At 40.7% G+C, this 9,006-nt stretch overlaps 1 long non-coding RNA gene across 1 annotated transcript in view; it reads left to right on the plus strand.

Annotated features, from left to right (window-relative positions):
* The window catches only part of LOC125961989 (uncharacterized), a 67,367-nt gene extending 58,871 nt beyond the window's left edge, over positions 1-8,496 (plus strand). Inside the window, exon 2 of the long non-coding RNA XR_007473242.1 lies at positions 7,981-8,496. This is a non-coding gene — a long non-coding RNA (uncharacterized LOC125961989). The remainder of the gene's footprint in view (positions 1-7,980) is intronic.
* Positions 8,497-9,006: the final 510 nt, after the last annotated feature.

The following is a 9,006-nucleotide window of genomic DNA, read 5'->3' on the forward strand; positions in this document are numbered from 1 at the left end:
AAGGAGCTGAGCTCTGACCATCTAGCCATCCTGTAATCATCAAAAAGGCTTTAAAACATTCATAGGGAAATGCAAGTTATCTTTGGAAGGTACTATCTGTGGGGAAAATATACAAAATATTAGAAACTTTAAGAAGATTTAAGGAGTAAAATGCAGAAGGAAGTCAGACTCAGTGAGGTGTGGGATATCCAACAACTTTAAAGCTTCTGCCTTAAGTAAAAAACAAATACAGCTCATTCCAATCCAATTAAGCATCCTTCTTTTTAAGTGTTCCCAGCAAGGAGTGTCACTTCGTCATCTGGCCAGTGGCCTTTCCAGGAGGAAAAGCATCAGGACTCGAAAGGAGGCATGCGTCTCATGGCCTGCTCTACTCCCCTGGTGCTCAGATGGTTGCCTCCTACACCCAATCCCGTAAAAGGAAGGAAGCTTGTGACACTTTGCAGTTCCTGTCATTCCTGGCTGATTCCCTTACACGTGAAGTTAAGAAGTCCAGTCCAAGCGTATTTCAAAACCACCCTTATCTGAGGAACCCAGATTCCAAATCCATCTGTTTGGAACTGGTAATAAATATTCTCACCTAGACAGCTAGAATGGCAGTTACCACAGTGGCCAAGTAAGCAACTAAACTGCTAATCCAGAAACGGTCGTTAAAGACTATTTAGCCCAAGTCCTTATTTTACGGGTGAGACAACTGAGTCCCAAAGTAGTAAGATGATTTACTCTATGCCATTTTGGAATTCAGCTCTTCAGTGTCTTTGTACTGCATCACACTGCCTGCCACATGTTTCCTGTAAACAAACGATCCGAGCTGATTCCTTTTTGAAATAAAACCCTTCCACTGGCTGACATTTTAAGAAACATGAAGACATTTAAATAATAAAGCACTACTAAAGCCCTCAGTGAGATGGCCTTATTTACCCAAGAGCAATGGCCAGTAAAGGATAATCCCTTCCTGCTGCACTTTATTCATAACTCTATTGGAGCCTTTATCACACTGTATAGGATAATCCATCTCCATATCTATTTTCCTACGCTTGACTGCTAGTTCATCGAGGGCATGTCTTATGAACTTATAAATCCATAACGCATAACACTACAACAGGTGCATAGGAGTCCAGTACACCAGTGATGCACAAGTAAAGGAATGGATAAATGCATGAATGCATGAAAAGATTGAGAACCAAAGTTGCATATGGAGATGGATCCATCTATCATGTGACGCAGTAAAAGCCAAACTAAAGTGCTTGAATTTGATGTAGCAAGACATAGAATAAAGAGACTTGATGAAAATAATGCTTAAGAACAAACCTGGCAGGAACAGGGAGAAGAGATTGGGAGGACATAGTATCAGGAAGGTTACATAACTCAAACTACTAGAATACACCTAGTCTAAAGAGAGGGATTACCAAGATACGAAAGCAATCGAGTCTAAAAATGCTATTGTTGCATAATCCATGAAAGACGTCCTAAGTGCTAAAAACCATTTTTGACTCACATCTTGAAAAACACAACTCAGGTATCACTTCCTCGTAGGAGTGATCCACGGTCTTAGGCAGAGCTTCTCCACTGGCATACAGAAGCCTTCAGGCAGCCTGAAGAGCCAAAGGTGGATAGAGACCTACGGCCAGTAACCTCTCACTGCAAGAAACCTCGACTCTTTACCCCATATGCTATGCAAATCTTCTCACTGCTATGAGTAAATGACATGAAAATCAAGCACTATCCATTTTTACTATGTTATCTTTAACTCCTGATGTAATTAATGATTCAAACAGTACCACTTTAGGCAAAAGATGAAATGGATATTAAAAGATTACCTGCAGGGTATCCAATTCCAACGATCTTCAGTTGTACAAGGCATCGCAGATGGAGCTGGATACAGCCTGACGCTCAACGACAGCAGAACAAAGGTCCAGATACCTAGGGGAAGACAATATCATAAGAGGAGAATGATATTCTGCAATCACAGGAGATAAGTCATAGACCATAGTCTATTCGATCAGTGATTGAGTGCAGATGTTTGCCAGTTACGGCCAATGATATGAAAGGGACAGTGGCTAAACGGGGTTTTCAGGGAAATAATTTCTTTCTAATAAAGAGAAGAGAAAGAGAGGAAGGGGAGGACTAGAAAGATAAAGGGGATGGAGAAACGAGGAAGAAGAAGAGGGAAAAGGAGAAAGAGGAGAAAGAGGATGAGGAAGGAGAGGAGGAAAAGTCCTTGATGCTTTCTGCAAGATACATGCTCAGGAGGTCACCATCTTAAATTGCTGCAGTTAATCTGCAACCGTAAGAGCACAGTATAGACAACAGATACAAACTACTATACACAAAATACATAAGCAACAAAGGTTTACTGTATAGCACAGGGAATTATACCCAATATCTTGTAAAAACCTACAACGGAATATAATCTGCAAAAAGAGTCACTATGCTATACACCTGAAACTAATACAATATTATAAATCAACTATATTTCAGTAAAAAAGAATACAGCCTAGAGGATCCCAGAAGAGCTTGCTGAAAACCCTCAAATCAACCCCAGAAGAGCTATCTTCATAATTTTTTTATGTGAAACATATAAACACCTTTTCAGTTTAATTTAACCTTGCATTTTTCAGCTGCAGCCAATACTAACTTAACAAGTACAAATAAGACGTACGAGAAATTCCAGAAGTTTTGAAGGGGGAGTATCCCCAAAGGAATGGGAATGAGACGGACATGAAACTTCTTGTCAGGATCACAAGATACTTGATGACAATGCAATAATATTCGAGAAGTTTTGAGATCAGTGGTTTTGAAACTGGGATTCTGTAGCTTGCTAATCCATCGAGTATGAAGGTATTTAAACCTTTCTACCTCTCCTACTTCTTTATTGATATAATTACATGAGGATATATATCAGCAAAATTAAAAAGGAATCTGAGATATGAAGATATCAAATCTAAGAAAGATTGGAGAGGGGCATGAGAGAGAGAGAGAGAGAGAGAAAAATTCCCTGAATGACAGCTATGCACAAGTCATAAGAAACAGCTTGTCTAATACTGACCTTTTATCAAGAAGCTGCATAATCCTAGTTATACAATAAAAAACCCAGGGACGAGGGGAAGATGGCGGAAGAGTAAGATGCGGAGATCACCTTCCTCCCCACAGATACAGCAGAAATACATCTACACGTGGAACAACTCCTATGGAGCACCTACTGAACGCTGACAGAAGACCTCAGACCTCCCAAAAGGCAAGAAACTCCCCAAGTACCTGGGTAGGGCAAAAGAAAAAAGAATAAACAGAGACAAAAGGATAGGGACGGGGCCGGCACCAGTGGGAGGGAGCTGTGGAGGAAAGCTTCGGAGACTCGGAGGAGAGCACAGCAACAGGGGTGCAGAGGGCAAAGTGGAGAGATTCCCGCACAGAGGATCGGTGCCGACCGGCACTCACCAGGCCGAGAGGCTTGTCTGCTCACCCGCCGGGGCGGGCGGGGCTGGGAGCTGAGGCTCAGGCTTCGGTAGGACCGGGAGGGAGTCCGGGGAAAAGTCTGGACTTGCCGAAGAGGCAAGAGACTTTTTCTTCCCTCTTTGTTTCCTGGTGCGCGAGGAGAGGGGATTTAGAGCGCTGCTTAAAGGCGCTCCAGAGACGGGCGCAGGCCGCGGCTAAGAGCGCGGACCCCAGAGACGGGCAGGAGACGCTAAGGCTGCTGCTGCCGCCACCAAGAAGCCTGTGTGCGAGAACAGGTCACTATCCACGCCCCCCCTTCCTGGGAGCGTGTGCAGCCCGCCACTGCCAGGGTCCCGGGATCCAGGGTCAACTTCCCCGGGAGAACGCACGGCGCGCCTCAGGCTGGTGCAACGTCACGCAGGCCTCTGCCGCCGCACGCCCGCCCCTCACTACGTGCCCCTCCCTCCCCTCCGGCCTGAGTGAGCCAGAGACCCGAATCAGCTGCTCCTTTAACCCCGTCCTGTCTGAGCGAAGAACAGACGCCCTCCCGCGACCTACATGCAGAGGCGGGGCCAAATCCAAAGCTGAGCCCCTGGGAGCTGTGAGAACAAAGAAGAGAAAGGGAAATCTCTCCCAGCAGCCTCAGAAGCAGCGGATTAAAGCTCCACAATCAACTTGATGTACTCTGCATCTGTGGAATACCTGAATAGACTACGAATCATCCCAAATTGAGGAGGTGGACTTTGGGAGCAAGATTTATGATTTTTTCCCCCTTTTCTTCTTTTTGTGAGTGTGTATGTGTATGCTTCTGTGTGACATTTTGTCTTTATAGCTTTGCTTCCACCATTTGTCCTAGGGTTCTATCCGTCCGTTTTTTGTTTTTTTTTTAATTCTTTTTCTCTTAATAATTATTTTTTTATTTTAATAACTTTATTATATTTTATCTTTATTTTACTTTATCTCCTTTCTTTTATTCCTTCCTTCCCTCCTTCCTTCCTTCCTCCCTCCCTCCCTCCCTTCTTTCTTTCTTTCTACTTCTACTAATTCTTTCTTTCTACTTTTTCTCCCTTTTATTCTGAGCCGTGTGGATGAAAGGCTCTTGGTGCTGCAGCCAGGAGTCAGTGCTGTGCCTCTGAGGTGGGAGAGCCAACTTCAGGACACTGGTCCACAAGAGACCTCCCAGCTCCACATAATATCAAATGGCAAAAATCTCCCAGAGATCTCCATCTCAAAACCAGCACCCAGCTTCACTCAACGACAAGCAAGCTACAGTGCTGGACACCCTATGCCAAACAACTAGCAAGACAGGAACACAACCCCACCCATTAGCAGAGAGGCTGCCTAAAATCATAATAAGTCCACAGATACCCCAAAACACACCACAAGACGTGGACCTGCCCACCAGAAAGACAAGATCCAGCCTCATCCACCATAACACAGGCACTAGTCCCCTCCACCAGGAAGCCTACACAACCCACTGAACAAACCTCACCCACTGGAGACAGACACCAAACACAACGGGAACTACGAACCTGCAGCCTGCAAAAAGGAGACCTCAAAAATAGTAAGATAAGCAAAATGAGAAGACAGAAAAACACACAGCAGATGAAGGAGCAAGATAAAAACCCACCAGACCTAACAAATGAAGAGGAAATAGGCAGTCTACCTGAAAAAGAATTCAGAATAATGATAGTAAAGATGATCCAAAATCTTGGAAATAGAATAGAGAAAATGCAAGAAACATTTAACAAGGATATAGACGAACTAAAGATGAAACAAACAATGATGAACAACACAATAAATGAAATTAAAAATACTCTAGATGGGATCAATAGCAGAATAACTGAGGCAGAAGAACGGATAAGTGACCTGGAAGATAAAATAGTGGAAATAACTACTGCAGAGCAGAATAAAGAAAAAAGAATGAAAAGAACTGAGGACAGTCTCAGAGACCTGTGGGACAACATTAAATGCAATAATATTCAAATTATAGGGGTTCCAGAAAGAAGAGAAAAAGAAAGGGACAGAAAATATTTGAAGAGATTATAGTTGAAAACTTCCCTAATATGGGAAAGGAAACAGTTAATCAAGTCCAGGAAGCACAGAGAGTCCCATACAGGACAAATCCAAGGAGAAATATGCCAAGACACATACTAATCAAACTGTCAAAAGTTAAATACAAAGAAAACATATTAAAAGCAGCAAGGGAAAAACAACAAATAACACACAAGGGAATCCCCATAAGGTTAACAGCTGATTTTTCAGCAGAAGCTCTGCAAGCCAGAAGGGTGTTGCAGGACATACTTAAAGTGATGAAGGAGAAAAACCTGCAATCAAGATTACTCTACCCAGCAAGGATCTCATTCAGATTTGATGGAGAAATTAAAACCTTTACAGACAAGCAAAAGCTGAGAGAGTTCAGCACCACCAAACCAGCTTTACAACAAATGCTAAAGGTACTTCTCTAGGCAAGAAACACAAAAGAAAGAAAAGACCTACAATAATGAACCCAAAACAATTAAGAAAATGGGAATAGGAACATACATATCGATAATTACCTTAAATGTAAATGGAATAAATGCTCCCACCAAAAGACACAGATTGGCTGAATGGATACAAAAACAAGCCCATATATATGCTGTCTACAAGAGACCCACTTCAGACCCAGAGACACATACAGACTGAAAGTAAGGGGATGGAAAAAGATATTCCATGCAAATGGAAACCAAAAGAAAGCTGGAGTAGCAATTCTCATATCAGACAAAATAGATTTTAAAATAAAAACTATTAGAAGAGACAAAGAAGGACACTACATAATGATCAAGTGATCGACCCAAGAAGAAGATCTAACAATTGTAAATATTTATGCACCCAACATAGGAGCACCTCAATACATAAGGCAAATACTAACAGCCATAAAAGGGGAAATCAACAGGAACACATTCATAGTAGGGGATTTTAACACCCCACTTTCACCAATGGACAGATCATCCAAAATGAATATAAATAAGGAAACACAAGCTTTAAATGATACATTAAAAAGGTGGACTTAATTGATATTAATAGGACATTCCATCCAAAAACAACAGAATACACATTTTTCTCAAGTGCTCATAGAACATTTTCCAGGATAGATCATATCTTGGGTCACAAATCAAGCCTTGGTAAATTTAAGAAAATTGAAATTGTATCAAGTATCTTTTCTGACCGCAACACTATGAGACTAGATACCAATTACAGGAAAAGATCTGTAAAAAATACAAACACATGGAGGCTAAATAATACACTAGTTAATAACGAAGTGATAACTGAAGAAATCAAAGAGGAAATTAAAAGATACCTAGAAACAAATGACAATGGAGACACGACGACCCAAAACCTATGGGATGCAGCAAAAGCAGTTCTAAGAGGGAAGTTTATAGCAATACAATCCTACCTTAAGAAACAGGAAACATCTCGAATAAACAACCTAACCTTGCACCTAAAGCAATTGGAGAAAGAAGAACAAAAAAACCCCAAAATTAGCAGAAGGAAAGAAATCATAAAAATCAGATCAGAAATAAATGAAAAAGAAATGAAGGAAATGACAGCAAAGATCAATAAAACTACAAGCTGGTTCTGTGAGAAGATAAACATTGATAAAATTGATAAACCATTAGCCAGACTCATCAAGAAAAAAAGGGAGAAGACTCAAATCAATAGAATTAGAAATGAAAAAGGAGAAGTAACAACTGACACTGCAGAAATAGAAAAGATCATGAGAGATTACTACAAGCAACTCTATGCCAATAAAATGGACATCCTGGAAGAAATGGACAAATTCTTAGAAATGCACAACCTGCCAAGACTGAATCAGGAAGAAATAGAAAATATGAACAGACCAATCACAAGCACTGAAATTGAAACTGTGATTAAAAATCTTCCAACAAACAGCTCATGCAGCTCAATAACAAAAAACAAACAACCCAATCCAAAAATGGGCCGAAGACCTAAATAGACATTTCTCCAAAGAAATTATACAGACTGCCAACAAACACATGAAAGAATGCTCAGCATCATTAATCATTAGAGAAATGCAAATCAAAACTACAATGAGATATCATCTCACACCGGTCAGAATGGCCATCATCAAAAAATCTAGAAACAATAAATGCTGGAGAGGGTGTGGAGAAAAGGGAACCCTCTTGCACTGCTGGTGGGAATGTGAATTGGTACAGCCACTATGGAGAACAGTATGGAGGTTCCTTAAAAAACTACAAAGAGAACTACCATATGACCCAGCAATCCCACTACTGGGCATATACCCTGAGAAAACCATAATTCAAAAAGAGTCATGTACCAAAATGTTCATTGCAGCTCTATTTACAATAGCCTGGAGATGGAAACAACCTAAGTGTCCATCATCGGATGAATGGATAAAGAAGATGTGGCACATATATACAATGGAATATTACTCAGCCATAAAAAGAAACGAAATTGAGCTATTTGTAATGAGGTGGATAGACATAGAGTCTGTCTTACAGAGTGAAGTAAGTCAAAAAGAGAAAGACAAATACCGTATGCTAACACATATATATGGAATTTAAGAAAAAAAATATGTTATGAAGAACCTAGGGGTAAGACAGGAATAAAGACACAGACCTACTAGAGAATGGACTTGAGGATATGGGGAGGGGGAAGGGTGAGCTGTGACAAAGCGAGAGAGAGGCATGGACATATATACACTACCAAACGTAAGGTAGATAGCTAGTGGGAAGCAGCCACATAGCACAGGGAGATCAGCTCAGTGCTTTGTGACCACCTAGAAGGGTGGGATAGGGAGGGTGGGAGGGAGGGAGACGCAAGAGGGAAGAGATGGGAACATACGTATATGTATAACTGATTCACTTTGTTATAAAGCAGAAACTAACACACCATTGTAAAGCAATTATACTCTAATAAAGATGTACAAATTTTAAAAAATAAAAGAATTAAATAAAAAAAAAAACCCAGCATATACTTCTTTCTTCCATGAGATTAAAATGAACAATTAGAAATTCCAAGAATAACAAAAATGAACAAAAATCATGATCCAATTAGTAAGTGATGTGGCATAATTTCTACTGAGTGATGAAATTTAAGAAAATGGACGCCATTCAGCCTTGGTGCTTTCAAGTTTCTTCTTTGAACAACACAGAACCTGCTACCTGGCTCTTCAATGGATTCTCCTGCATATTTTAAAAATTATCCCTTGAGGATTTCACTTTTCCTGAATAACCCTAGAGAGCCCATGGTTTCTCAAACTCTGCACTGTTCATGTTTGGGCCAGATAAGTTGTTTGCTGTAGGAGCCTGTCCTGTTCATTGTAGGATGTTTAGCAGATCCCTGGCCTCTACCCACTAGATGCCTTTAACACTCCAGTTGTGACAATCTCAAATGTCTCCAGTCACTGCTAAATGTCCCTTCAGATAAGGTGGCAAAATTGCTTCTGAACTTTGAAACACTACTATAGACAAAGCATGAAAATATTTTTAAATATAAAAAAATTGTATGTGCTGTAAATTCTGAATACATTAAAGTAGGGGTACAGCTGGA

This window comes from Orcinus orca, chromosome 18 (assembly GCF_937001465.1).
Source record: "Orcinus orca chromosome 18, mOrcOrc1.1, whole genome shotgun sequence".
Classification (NCBI taxonomy): domain Eukaryota; kingdom Metazoa; phylum Chordata; class Mammalia; order Artiodactyla; family Delphinidae; genus Orcinus; species Orcinus orca.